General features: G+C 44.3%; 1 pseudogene; it reads right to left on the reverse strand.

Moving 5' to 3' along the window:
• Positions 1–8720: 8720 nt before the first annotated feature.
• Positions 8721–9462, reverse strand: LOC123818300 (annotated as a pseudogene).
• Between the last annotated feature and the right edge of the window lie 4866 nt (positions 9463–14328).

Genomic DNA, 14328 nt, shown 5'->3' on the forward strand with positions numbered 1-14328 from the left:
AAGACAGGGGACTCTCGTCTCAGAGCCCATCTCAGCATCTCAGGTGCCCTAGCTAGTTTACATACGAGGACCGTGGGAAAAGGGGAACTAAGGAATTTCTGGTGACGTGCGGTTTCTCAGCTACAGGGGACCATTCCTCATGGTGTGGGAAATGTAGCCCAGCCCCGACTTGGAAAGGCCAGTGGGGAGCGAGGTCTGGCACACAGGACCCACGCCCACAGACAGGTCCTCCTGTGGGGAATCAGGCCTGCATTGTACCTAGGCTGCTGTGAGACTTGTTTTTGCTAAAACCTCCTCACCCTGGATTGAGGCAGCAAATGTTTACTGCATATCTCTAAAGTAACTTCCTAAAATCTGTGCTAAACCTCCCAAGTATGGAGTGTAACCAGTTGAACCACGTTTCCCCTTGATCTGTAACAGCTTTTCTCTGAATTAGCAACATTCTTTCCTTTGTTATCTTTAGTAAAAGGTAATCACCTACAGCGAACCTGTGCATAGTAAATGAGGACCATCTTCAATGTAATGTGCCCAGAAAAGCAATAAAAGCCTGTCCAGGCAGGGGCCAGGGCCCTCTCTCTCTCAGAGAGCAGCCCTGCTGTCCCCTTTTCTCCACAGGACTGCCCTAGTCCATGTGACTTTGTTCACTGCAGCCACAACACATGGACCCTGCAGGCTGGGGTCCACATCACTCAGCTCTGCTCTTGGGTGTTTCGGTGTCACCGCCTACTTGTCATCATGCAGTTTCATTGCTCTCTCTGGGGTTTCACTGCTGACACCTGGGAACAGGATGTGCAGGCAGTGTTTCTGCGGGTCCCGATGTGAGTCGCTGCTGCCTGCCCCATTTCTGGTGGTCAGAGCCACTCCTTGGTCAAGTAGGCTGTCTATAAAATACTTCTAAGGAAACTTCCCATACATGAACCTTCTATGAGTTGGTTGGTACCATGCCATGGTAAGTCAGAGTAGTATAGTGTTTATCCTCTGTTACAATTATAATAGGATTTATCAAGCCTTTTTAACAGCTGTAGCAATTCAGCCTACTCCTAATTTCTATAAATAAAGTTTAATTGGAGTATAGCCACATCTTTTCACTTATTGTCCATGTCTGCTTTCAAGCTACAATGGCAGAGTTGAGTAGCAACAACAGAAAGTATGGCCCACAAAGCCTAAATATTTACTATCTGGCCCTTTGCGAGAAAAAGTTTGCCAATTCCTGCGTTGTGTTGTGCCAACCATTGTCCTAATTGTTTGTCATAGCCTCATTCATAACTACCCTATAACTATAGTTACCATCCTACTTCTAGTGGAGAGACTGAGAAACAATTGTCAGATTAATGCTGAATCCGTGGGGGAGAACAGTTCCCTGAGGAAAAGCTTATTATTCAATTTATATCCTTAAAACTTTTAGAAAGGAGATGATCTCTTGAAATCTTTCCAAGTATTCTGGTACCTTTTAAAAAAAACACAAAGAGTTCATTTCTAGAGTCTGAGATTGACTGAGAAGGACCATCCAAGTCATTCTTCTGCCTCCATACATCCTGAAACATGAAACTCCCAAACCAACCATGTGGGATAGTTTGTTCCACACAATGATCCACATGCTACCTGCGTCAGAACACCTCAGGGAGCGTAGAGAAGGGCAGATTCCTGACCCTAGCTGTGACAGTAATTCAGACCTGCTGAACTGGAGTCTGATGGAATCTCCAGTCTTGATGAGCTCCCTAGAACATCCTCGGGCATTAAATTTAGGAGCCATTCATTTGAGGCCTCTACAAAAATCTGCTTTCAGAGACTGGCCCCTGACTTTTCCACATGTCAGGGCCACATTTCTCCCTAGGTTCACCCCTGGTGCCTCTTGCTATAGTTTACAATGTTAGCTAGTTAACAGCCTCCTCCAAAATGCCTCCCTGTGATAGTCCCCTTACTAACTTTTCATTTCAATTCTCCTTCTCCATATGGTAGCTCCTTGATTTTCCTACCGAAAGCCAAATATATCACATTTGCTCTTTACAGAAAAATATTTTTTTAAATAAAACCCTTAGATCATGATATGTAACAAAATTGCAAATAATAAAGATTTAACATACTTAACCCAGAAAGAATCCAGCATTCACATTATAATGAGGGTGGCAAAGGTAGATTCTTCCTGATAACTGGTCTTGCATCCTGGAAGCCGCTGTTACTGACCTGCAAGCCCACCCCCACCCCACGCCCCAATCCTGTGCAGAACTTCTGGTTGTTCCCTGGGAGGCGGGATGTTTACATAAAACGTAACCCACTTTGTTGTCTAGTCTGCCTTATGGGCAGATCCTGAATTCATGAGGCTTTAAAAAAGAAAGGCTCCTGATATTAGATTCCACTTAGTCCAAGTCAGATGCCAAAATGAGATGAAACATGCAAGGGGTTTTTTTGTGTTTTGTTTTGTTTTGTTTTCAGGAAAATGCCTGTATGAGGAAAAATAGAGACAGCATGGGTGAAAGCTGAAGGGTCATCAGACAGCAATGCACGTCTGACCCTGAGTGAAGGAGAGAGGGGAGAAGCACTGGGTAGAAACGCCCTAGATGAGGCTGTGCAGTCTGAGGAAGGTGTAGCAGAGCCCTGGGCAGTCCCTCATGCCCTCAGAGAACTCCTGACTCTCCCAAAAATGATCTGCTTCAGTCTCTGCCATATCCATCACTGCTGGAAGCGGCTCATAGGAAAAGGGGCCACAGCAACATACTTAAGTGCAGCAACTCAAGCTATGGCCAAGAACGCATCCTGCCATCAGAGATCCATGAAGCACATTCTCATGGCTCCCACAGGTTTATGACATCATCTTTGTATTTTTCAACACACTGAATTACAGTTTTCAAATTAACTTACCTAGTGAGTCACCTGTTGTAGCTGTCATTCACAGCCAACTCTAAGATCCTTCTCCCTGCAAAACAGAAATTAATCCAGGGAGTCACAGTGGCATCTGCAGTGCTCATCAGTTTCACTCTTTAAAGGGGAGAGAATAAAAGTCTAAAGTGCATGTCATAGTTCAGTGTTCCTCTTAGCATTTCACTGTTGCCACTCACCAAAAGTACAAACAATGGCTAACCTAAGATTCCAATGTCTGTAGGACATTCCTTAGCACTTAAATGGAGTGTATCAGGTGTGGTGGGGACTCCCAGGACACCACTGGCTCACACTGGACTGTTCTGATTTCTGCTAGTTCCAGAGGCCTAACTGTGGCCAGGCCCTTGGCCCCAAGAATTACGAGTACCTCTGGTCCCTTTAGATTAAGGAGATGGTGCCAGGATTTCTTTCCGTTTTGCTACTGTGGTTCAGGACACAATCACTTCACCAGCAGCTCCCTCCGGCTATGAATTTGGAGGAGCGAGGAAGCTGCACTCCCCACCCCAAAGTACAGAGAGAGCGGTAAATGTTTTGAGTATGTGGAAGGGATCCATATGGTCAGATGTTACCAAGTCCTCTGTGTTCAGTGGTAAGCACACTGCTGGGTGGATTATTAAGTGGTTAATCAAAAGAAAACACTTGGATTCCTAATGCAAGTGGAAAGAGTAATTTTTCTTAAGTGCTTCTGTTAATGGCTTCGAACAAGGGGTCAGCCAATCACCTGGGGGTTTGGTACCAAATGCTGGCATTTGGTACAAATTGGGAGAGGCAGATCCCCCACTTTGGAATCTGACTCATTTGTGTTGGTATGTTGTCCTTTTCCTGTTGCCAAAAGTCGTCTCTTCTATACACTATGCATCAAGACAAAATTTTATTTTCATATTACCACCAGATCTTTTTTTGCTCATCCCACTTTCCCCTGAATTCACAAGATTAAAAATTCCAAAGGTTTTGAAAATCTGCAGATCTCCAGTTTAATGCCATGATTTAATAGATGGAGAAACTAAGCCTCAATCTTTTGTTATTTCTTCATTTCCCCTCCAGCCTAGGGAAACCTCTATAGCCTTGTACCTGGCACGGCACACTCAGGGCCTGGCAGGGCTTTTCTCATCTGGCAGCTGTGATTAGAAATGGGCTTGAGGAGGTGGGGGACACCTACTGGAGGTCAGAAATCCAGAGCATGGCCCTGCTCTGATCCAAGTTCCTACCAGTTTGTAGCGGTCTGTTCCCAGGGGCTTAAGCGGGCACGCTCACTCACACCCAGCTGCCACCCAGCTAAATGTACTGTCTCTGACTACTCTTGAAAGGCACAGCCCACTTATGGATATCATATCATTGTTCAGTCTGTGCCTAAATGCACGTGCTAAGATGGTGTGCGTGTGAGAGAGAGAGACAGAGAGAGAGAATGTACTATAAATAAGAGGCTGGATACAAGAATGACAGCACCAAAGAACATGGACTCCTAGGAAATATATGGGTGAGTTGCACTGAAAACAGTTAAAAAGCACTGGTTAATTGATACAGTCTTGGACTCAGATGTAGGCTCCTGAGATCCCCTGTACCAGGTATATGATAACTTGCATTTTCCTGACACCAATAGATAAGATGTCAATTAAAAACAAATATGCAGAAGATAAGACTTTAACCCAGAGGTTCACAAACTTTCCAGGTTCAAGGGGCCCTTTGGTGTGTATTTCACAATATCCCCAGGTTATAATTTCTCCTATTAAATAGTCAGGTCCAAATACCTTAAATACTTCTGTTCTTACAACCTTGTAGTTGTTGTAAAACACTATACACAAATTAAAATAAAAATAACATTTTTTATTCTTGAATCATCACAATTACTTGATAATGAGGTTCATGTGCCTGCTGGGCCCTGCACAAGTTCATGACCCTTGGTGTCAGACCACACATTGTCCCTGTCTCCTGTTCCACCTCAAGCAACTTTCCTGCAATGCTTAAGCTTTAATGTTGCAACTTAACGAAAACCTGGCTTTGCAAAGACGTGACATCAGTGAATGGAACTCAGCCCTGTCTAATATTTTGCTCAGTGTTCAGCAGACATGGTATTACTGGGCTTTCCTCAAAACTTTAAAATAACTGAGAGCAGCTCCGCACACAATTTTGGGAGTGCCTCATGTTCTGGACCCCTCTACCATTCTAACAGACCAAAGTGGCAGCTCACTCTGACTTCTGCACATTATGTATTTCCATTTTACTTCTCTGAACCAGAGGAGGCAGTATAAAATGCCCCAGAAAAGGATAGTGGTTGATTTCTTGTTTCATACCATTGTGATCTGAGAAAATGCTTGATAGGATTTCAATTCCCTTGAATTTGTTCAGACTTATTTTGTGCCCTCCTGTGTAGTCCATCTTTGAGGATGACCCATGTGCATGAGAGAAGAAAGTGTGTTCTGCTGCTTCGGGGTGAAATGTTCTGTAACTATCAATAAAATCCATTCCATCTAGATTGTTAAGGTCGCTATTTCCTTGTTGATTTTTTTGTCTGGAAGATCTATCCATTGATGACAATGGGGTGTTAAAACACCTTACAATGATTATATTGCTGCCAATGTCTTCCTTAAAGTCCACAAGACTTTCTTTAAATATGTAGGTGCTCCTATGTTGGGTGCATATATGTTTACAAGGATTATATCCTCTTGTTGGGTTGATCCCTTAAGACCTTCTTTGTCTCTTACTTTGGCCTTGTTTTGAAGTACATTTTTAAAAAATGTAAGTATGGCTTACCCCAGATCTTGTTTTGTTTCCATATCCACGGAATGTTTTTCTCCATCTCTTCACTTTCCACTTGTGTAAATCTCTTGTTCTGAGGTGGGTCTCTTGTTGACAGCATATATATGGGTCATGTTTTCTTATTCATTCAGCTACCCTATGTCTTTTGATTGGAACATTTAACCCACTTACATTTAAGATTATTATTGATAGGTACTTATTCATTGTCATTTTATTCCTTTATACCTATGTTCCTCTATTTTTTCTTAAAGCAGTCCCTTTAACATCTCTTGCAATGCTGGTTTGGTGTTAAGGAACTCATTTAGCTTTTTTTTTTTTAACCTGAAAAGCTCTTTATTTCATCTCCAATTTTAAATGATAGCATTGCTCAATAGATTAGTCTTTGTTGCAGATCCTTGCTTTTCATTATTTTCAATACCAATCCCTTCTGGCCTGAAGAGTTTTTGTTGAGAAATCAGCTGACAGTCTTATTAGAGCTCCCTTGTAGGTAACGGACTGTTTCTCTTTTGCTGCCTTTAATATTCTTTGTCTTTAAACTTTGTCATTTTAATTATGAAGTGTCTTGGTGTGGGTCTCTTTGGGTTCATCTTGACTGGGACTCTCTGTGCTTCCTGAACTTGTATGACTTTTTCTTCCACCAGGTCAGGGAAGCTTTCAGTCATTATTTCTTCAAACAGGTTTTCTATGCCTTACTTTCTTCTCTTTCTGGTATCCCTATGATGCAGATATTGTATTTCATGTTTTCCCACAGTTCTCTTAAAACTTCCTTGTTCTCTTTAAGTCTTTTCTTTTTGTAGCTTTGATTGGGTGGAATTTTTTTCAACATTGTCTTCACAATCACTGATTCAATCCTCTGTTTTATCTACCCTATTTTTAGTTCCTTCTAGTGTATTCTTAATTTCCAACTGGTTTTTATTCATAGTTTTTATGTCTTTTTTATGCTGTTGTAATTATCACTAAGTTCCTTGTACTTCTCACTCAGTTCCTTGAGCATCCTTACAACCATTACTTTGAACTCTAGGTTGATAAATTGCTTGCCTCTATTTCATTGAGCTTTTTTTTTCCTGCGGATTCCTCCTTTTTTGTTTGGGGGTTATCTGTCTCCTCCTTTTAGCTCTTTTTGTTTCTGTGTATTAAATACATCTGAATTGACTATCTGTCTTCATGGGGCAGCCTTATTTGGTAAGAGTTCTATGGGACTCTGTGGAACAATCCCCTTAATCTCCTGAGCTGGATGCTCCAGGAATGTCCCTTGTGTGGGTTATATGGGCTCTCCTGTTTTATTTGGGTCTTGTTGTTGGCCCATTCATTGGTGGGATCTCCCCTCCAGCTCAACCCCCACAACATCTAGTACACCATTGTACAGGTGTGGACAGAACAAAAAAAAAAAAAATAACAAAGCAAGAAAAAAATAGATCCCCCAAAACAACAGCAAAATCAACAACAAAAGAGCAAAGAATAATTAAAGTGTTAGGAGACATAGAGTAATAAAAGAAAAAAAAAGATACCAAAAGACCAAAGGAAGGAAAATGATTAGGAGAAAAGGAAGAGAAATAAGAGTAAGGAATAGAAAGAGGAAATCACCAAAAAAGAACAAAGAAAAAGAAAGGATAAAAAATAAGAAGGGAAAATAGAGTAAGAAAAAAGAGATATGAAAGAAAAAGAGAAAAAAAGAAAAAAATTGAAGAAAAAAGAAAAAGGCTATGCAAATGAAAAAATAGCAAAAGTAGTGAAAAAGAACAAAGTAGAATTTGTCTCAGCAGAAGGTAGTGCTTGCCTGCTGGGTTCTCCCTTTGGATATGGCTGTGATGCTGTCTGAGGCTGGTGTAAGCCAATGTCAGCTGCTGTCCACGTCTAACCCTTGGCAGCCTGTTTGAAGCTACAAGCGAACCAGTTTGTGGCTATCTCCTCCAGGCTTGGCCGCACCCGAGATGGGCCTCACTACACTGCTAGGATGGCTTTTATCAGCACAGGACCCAGGGATGGGTCAGCAAATGACTGAAGGCACTACAGGATCTGCCTCCACCTGCCTCTGCCTGCTGGTCCGTCTGTTTCTGAGAGAGCTTCTGGCAGAATCAGGAGGATGAGACCCAAGGATCTCCTGTGTGAGTGCCATGCAGACGTCAAGGAAGACAGTGGGTATGCTCCCCCAACACCCCACGTCTGAATGTGTCCTGTATTATTTCCCTGAACTCGGTGGAGCCCCTAACAGGAAGGCGGGTGCAGCCTCCCGAGCCCAGAGTTTGGATCTGCCGGAAACCAGGAGGGTGTCTCTATGGCTCTCCCATGAGGGAAAGCACCAAGTCTGGTTCCTGGGAAAGTGTATGGAAGGCCACGCCCTACAGCCAGTCTCTGATCCCCTCTATGTTGTTGTCTCCTCAGCACAGGTTAAGATACAGGGTAGGGGGCAGTAGGAAAGAAAGAGGCAGGATGGGGCAAGCAAGATTCCAGAGGATGGGGTGAGTGGTTTCCCACAGGGTGGGGTAGTTGTTTTTCCCCAGAAGAGCCTGCTCTTCTCAAGAAAAACAGCTGCTATAGTATGGAGGTATGTCCCAGCACAGGGAACCCAGCAGCTGGTCCACCACATCTCTCCCCAAAGCCTCCCACTGCAGACTCTCCTCAGGCAACTCCTATCCACCACACCCTCCCTTCACCCGAGCCCAGGGTGGTGGCTGTAAATGACAAACCTGTGCTTTGGCACCTTAGAGAAAAAATAGAGGCTTTGTCTCCAGTGGACTCTGTCCCCCGCAGCCTTTCATTGCTAGGGGCCATGTGGGCACTCTGGGCTTGGGAGCCCAGTCCGGAGTCTAGGCTTCATCCTCTTAGGGCGTAGCTCCCACGGCCAGCCGTAACCATGGCCTGCAACAGTGGGAGCAGTGTCGGCCCCTTTCACATCCCTGCCCTTCCTACCTGTCTCAAGGTGGTTTCTGCCCGTCCTTGGTTCAGAGTCTCCTTTTCAGGTAGTCTTTGGTTGTATTTCAGATGGCTGTTGCCACTTTATTTTTATTGCCAGTTTGGTTCTGAGAGGCTGTGTGAGACAGATCCTCCTACTCTGCCACTTTCTTGCCCTCTCCTCTGGCTTTTTCTTATTTACCTTTACATTTTTTGAATGGATCTAAAAAGGGCTCTCCCACAGAAATATAAACATTGGCTTCATGGGGAACATCTTCAGGTTCAAGGGCTTCGGCTGTCTGCCAGGAACACTCGCCATGCGCCCTCAAAGTCAGTGTTTCCAGGAACTCCTCCAGCCACAAGGGGCTGGCTGGCACAATAACTTTGGCAAAGACCATTCCAGATCCATTTATGTAAGCTGTTCCTCTAGTCACTCCGGGTTGAAGTTTACATCTTTGAGAGATTCTATGCCAATTCTGGGCTGCCTGAAATTTAAAGAAGAGAATTCTGCACCTCTCAACCACTGACAGGTCTATTTCTCTTGGATGCTGATATAAAACAAGCATTGTTTTCACTGGCTGATTTGCAGCTATCTGGGTCTGATACTTCATCACGGCCATGACAGGATGCAGTTTGACGTGTGGAGCAATCCTGAAGTCCTGACCCTTCTGATATTGCTACTAAAAGTAAAAGCCTATTGGGGCCAAACTGAGGCTGCAAATAATCTTCAGTAGTTTTAATAACTGCTTTCGCCTGAGATGACATAAACCCCCTTGTTAAATCATTCCAAATATGTGTGTAAATTGAGTGAATGGTATCCCCCTTGCAGGTGCCTTCAGAGCTGCTTTACTGTGATATCTTCATGGTTTTAGTCAAGGGTGATGAAGAAGACTGAGGAAGTACTGCCCTGTGATCTTCTGTTTCTGTTCTTGCCATTTTCAGTTCTTTGCCTCTCTTGCTCAATCACTGCCTGACTCAAACTCAATGAATGTTCACTGATGATTACTGTGCTACTAGTAAACTCCTTGGAAGGAGTGCCTGGTTACCATAGCAACTGCATCAGCAACGTCATTTCTGCGTAAACATGTTAAACAGCACTCCAGCTATCAGTGGCATTAGTGTACTTTTCAGCCTAATAAAATGTCCTACTGCATTATCAGTCACTCTGTCTAAAAGTACAGCTGTCACTGACTAAAAATGATTTTTAGTGGAAAAAAATTGAAGGACAAAAACCTTTTCTATAAAGCACTTAATTTTTTGAATGACTTTAGATTCACAGAATTATCCATACCTAAACAAGAAGGTGGAAGCATTGCTCTTATCTCATCCAAAGGCAGTAGTTACCTTGTGCATTCATGTATTCTCACATTTGCTTTTGCAAATATGGTAACAACCCAAATGAGACCTAGGTGCCCCACCAAGCAGATTTGAAGCAAAAAAAAAAAATGAAAAGAGGGGAGGGAGGGAGGGACTGATGAACCCTTAAGGGTGACTTTGAAACCTATTTTGTACTCTCCCTTTCTCTTTTTTTCCCCTTTGTCATCATCAGCCTTACATTCCCCTAATTATTTCCATCACTTGTTAAAGACAACCTTTAGCTATAGATTTCTAGTTTTTGCCAATTGCCCCGATTCTAAATACTCTGTAAATTTGTCTCTGTAAATAAAGCCAGAATTGTCGAGGCAGATATCTGTGGTGGATCCTGGTCAGCAGGATCCGTGTATGTTGTGGCTATTCGTGAACAAATACACATGGACAACAGAAGTCCTGTGGAGAAAAAGAGACAGCATGGCCACTCTGAGAGAGAGAGAGAGAGAGAGAGAGAGAGAGAGAGAGAGAGAGAGAGAGAGCCGGCCAGAGCACCCAGTCCCTGCCTGCCCAGGTTTTTATTGTTTCTCTGGGTACATTACATGGAGGGAGTCCTCATTTACTATGCACAGGCTCACTGCAGGGGACTGCCTTTTACAGTTAACAAAGGAAAGAATGCTGCTAATTACTTCAAAGAGAAGGATGCTGCAGATCAGGGGGAAAAGTGGTTGAACTGGACACACTCCACCCTTGGGAGGTTTAGCACAGACTTTAGGAAGTTACAGTAAGCACTTGCTGCCTCAATTCAGGGTGAGGGAGTTTTAGCAGAAGCAAGTCTCATAGCAGTCTAGGTAATGCAATTACCTTGCAATCTCAATGCAAGCCTGATTCCCCAAGGGAAAACCTCTCCATGGGCATGGTCCTGTGTGCCACTTGCACCCCACTGGTTTTCCATGTGAGGGCTGAGCTACATTTCCACACCATGTGAAGCATTTCCCTACATTTCCCCCCTTGTTTTTAGTTAGGACCACTATAGATCTCATAAAGCTTGCTATTTGCTGGTCTCTCACACAACCCTGGGAAAATAATTTGCAAATGTAGCAAAGTACACAGAGCATTATTATAATCAGTAAGAAACTGGTGGCTCCAAATATCCACATTCTTGTTAAGTTCATTTAAGTGTTGAATGTCCTGCAGCTGCTGATGTAATTCTAGCTGCAATTTATCAATTTATCCTTTTAAATTGGTAGAAAAAGTCTCTCCTAGGTGATGTTGAGTATCACTCCAGGAGTACTGGAAGGAATTTCACTTCAGGTTGGAGAATCCAGGATCAGAAGAGTCCAATGGGTGGAGGTGGGTCGAGGCTGCAGAAGCCTTTTCTGTGATATGGCTTCACTCTCTTCGCCAGCAGTTCCAGAGGTCACTCTGGAGAGTAAACACAAGCATACCCTCTTCCCCAAGTTAACAGTTCAACTGGGTCTTCCCATTTTCCTTCCCTTAATGGGTCTTTGTATAAGACCAAGGGGTGTGGGACTGCAGGCCTGTTTTGCACAAGGTGTTTGTCTATGGGTTACTTTAAACTATCATCACAATTCAAAAATTGTATGTATATATTGCCAGAATGGTTAAATTCCTGGGGGATATTTCCTGAACACATGCCAGGCCACTATTAGTCTTGATGTCTTGTGGACGGCCTTAGTGACCGAAGGCCTCCAGCTCTAACATTCTTTGCCGATTCCCCAGTGAGGGGAGGGGCCTACAGAGAACCTGAGTTAGTGTCTGCTGGGAAAGACAGGCCCCCTGCTGTTTCTGCACGCTGCAATGAGTTTGACCAGCAAATTGATTACTTTATTGTTCTCAGGATCTGGTAGTTCCTAGGTCTACAATTTGCTGTGTTTCAAAGACTTAGATGCTTACTGCTCCTCTTATTTCCTTTCCAATTCCACTTTCTTAATTCCTTCCTTACAGACTATCTATAACTTACTTGAACTTTCTACAACATACATAATCCACATAACATTCCAAAATAAACATAAGTCTTTTGAAACTTAAGGCTGATTAGATTGCCAAACGTTTGACGTAAGGAGTGTATTATGAAATGAATAGTTCAGGGAGCCCTGGATGGAATTCCTTCTCCTGATGCTTGCACCAGTTCTAAGTCTGCTGCTAGGCACCCGCCGAGGTGAGGGGCTGCTCGGCACCTCGGCCCCAGGGTGGACCTGGCCGGTTGCAATTGCAGCGGTGCGTCTGGGACCGCACCCGGTGCTGGTCACGGGGAAAGATTTCTCCTAGCGTGCACCGGGTAGAAAGGGAGACAAGGGAAACCAATACCCGCTCCACACCGCTGCTCCTCCCGACAGAGACCCAGCCCCGACTTGCTGGAGGCGTGCATGCGCTGGCAGCTGTAGCCATGCTGCAAGCTCGTGCACCTGCACTGCAGCTGAGATCACCAGGCAGGCAGTGAGGCTCTCAGCAGCTGGCGCACATTGGTCTCTTTTCTTCCGTACTTTCAAATCTAAAGATCCCTCATCTGGGAGACATTCAGGAGCCCTAAAAAAGCTGCTGAATTACCTGAAAACATTGCTCCTGTTCCTTAGAGCCCATTCCCCATGGTAGAGGATTCTTAGAAACACTTAAAGAAATTTTTTTAACAAAGTGGTCACAAGAGAGGGCAACCTTGGAAGAAATCTCTTTTTCTCTGAAATCCAACACACCCTATGACCTTCCAAAAATACACTCGGTGTCGTCTGCCCTCACCTGAGCTGATGTGTGCACTCCGACCAAGTTGGTGTGTTGTCCACAACGACGGCTCGTAGCCCTGGTCCCTGTTCCCGGGCACCAGATGTGGCGGATCCTGAATGGCAGGATCCATGTATGTTGTGGCTATTCGTGAACAAATACACACAGACAACGGAAGTCCTGTGGAGACAAAGAGACAGCATGGCCACTCTCAGAGAGAGAGAGGGCGAGAGGGCCAGAGCACCTAGTCCCTGCCTGCCCAGGTTTTTATTGCTTCTCTGGGTACATTACATGGAGGGTAGTCCTCATTTACTATGCACAGGCTCACTGCAGGGGACTGCCTTTTACAGTTAACAAAGGAAAGAATGCTGCTAATTACTTCAAAGAGAAGGATGCTGCAGATCAGGGGGAAAAGTGGTTGAACTGGACACACTCCACCCTTGGGAGGTTTAGCACAGACTTTAGGAAGTTACAGTAAGCACTTGCTGCCTCAATTCAGGGTGAGGGAGTTTTAGCAGAAGCAAGTCTCATAGCAGTCTAGGTAATGCAATTACCTTGCAATCTCAATGCAAGCCTGATTCCCCAAGGGAAAACCTCTCCATGGGCATGGTCCTGTGTGCCACTTGCACCCCACTGGTTTTCCATGTGAGGGCTGAGCTACATTTCCACACCATGCAAAGTGGTTCCCTACATATATCCACACAAATATACTAAAGAAAAGACTCCTGAAGATGTGAAAATAACCTAGCAACACCTACTAGGTGCCTAGTATGTGCCAGGACTGTGCTACAGAGAACCATTCCACGTGGCATGGGAAATGTAGCCCAGCCCCAACTCATAAAGGCCAGTGGGGAGCGAGGTCTGGCACGCAGGACCACGCCCACAGACAGGTTTTCCCATGGGGAATCAGGCCTGCATTGTACCTAGGCTGCTTTGAGGCTTGCTTTTGCTAAAATTCCCTCACCCTGGATTGAGGCAGTAAATGTTTACCACATATCTTTAAAGTAACTTCCTAAAATCTATGCTAAAACTTCCAAGGACAAGCATAACCAGTTCAACCACTTTTCCCTTTGTATTTGCATATATCCTTCTTCTTTGATGTAATTGGCAACATCCTCTCCTTTGTTTTCTGTAAAAGGTAACCACCTAAAGTGAACCTGTGCATAGTAAATGAGGATGATCCTCAATGTGCCCAGAAAAGCAATAAAAGCCTGTCCAGGCAGGGGTCAGGGCCCTCTCTCACTCAGAAAGTGGCCATGCTGTCCCTTTTTCTCTACAGGACTTCCGTAGTCCATGTGAACTTGTTTGCTGCAGCCACAACACACAGACCCCACGAGCCAGTGTCCGCATCACTGTGCTAAATGCCTTTCAAACCATCAGTTCATTCATTCTTCAGGTAAGTTCTACTTCTAACTTCATCTTCAAGCAAAAGAACCCAGAGACAGAGAAACAAATTGCATGCTGACATCACACTGCTGGTAATTAGCCAACACTGAGCTTCAAACCCAGGTCTCTGACTTGCCAACGTCCCTGCTGTCCCAAGAAAGCCACAGAGAGCTCCACTGTTCGAGATGCTGGCTGTGTCTGGCCCCCAGTGAGTCACAGTGGTGGCGGGGGACAGGCTTTTTATTACCACACATGGGGTAGGGAGTCATTTTGAAGAAAGTCTCTCTGGCCCAAAATATTAACTCCTGGGGGGTAGGAAAAGGTAATTTTCTTCCTACTGTTTTAAGTTCTTCTGGCTGAGCTAATAAC

Source organism: Phyllostomus hastatus, unplaced genomic scaffold, assembly GCF_019186645.2.
Source record: "Phyllostomus hastatus isolate PE091 unplaced genomic scaffold, TTU_PhHast_1.1 phas_contig_283, whole genome shotgun sequence".
NCBI lineage: Eukaryota > Metazoa > Chordata > Mammalia > Chiroptera > Phyllostomidae > Phyllostomus > Phyllostomus hastatus.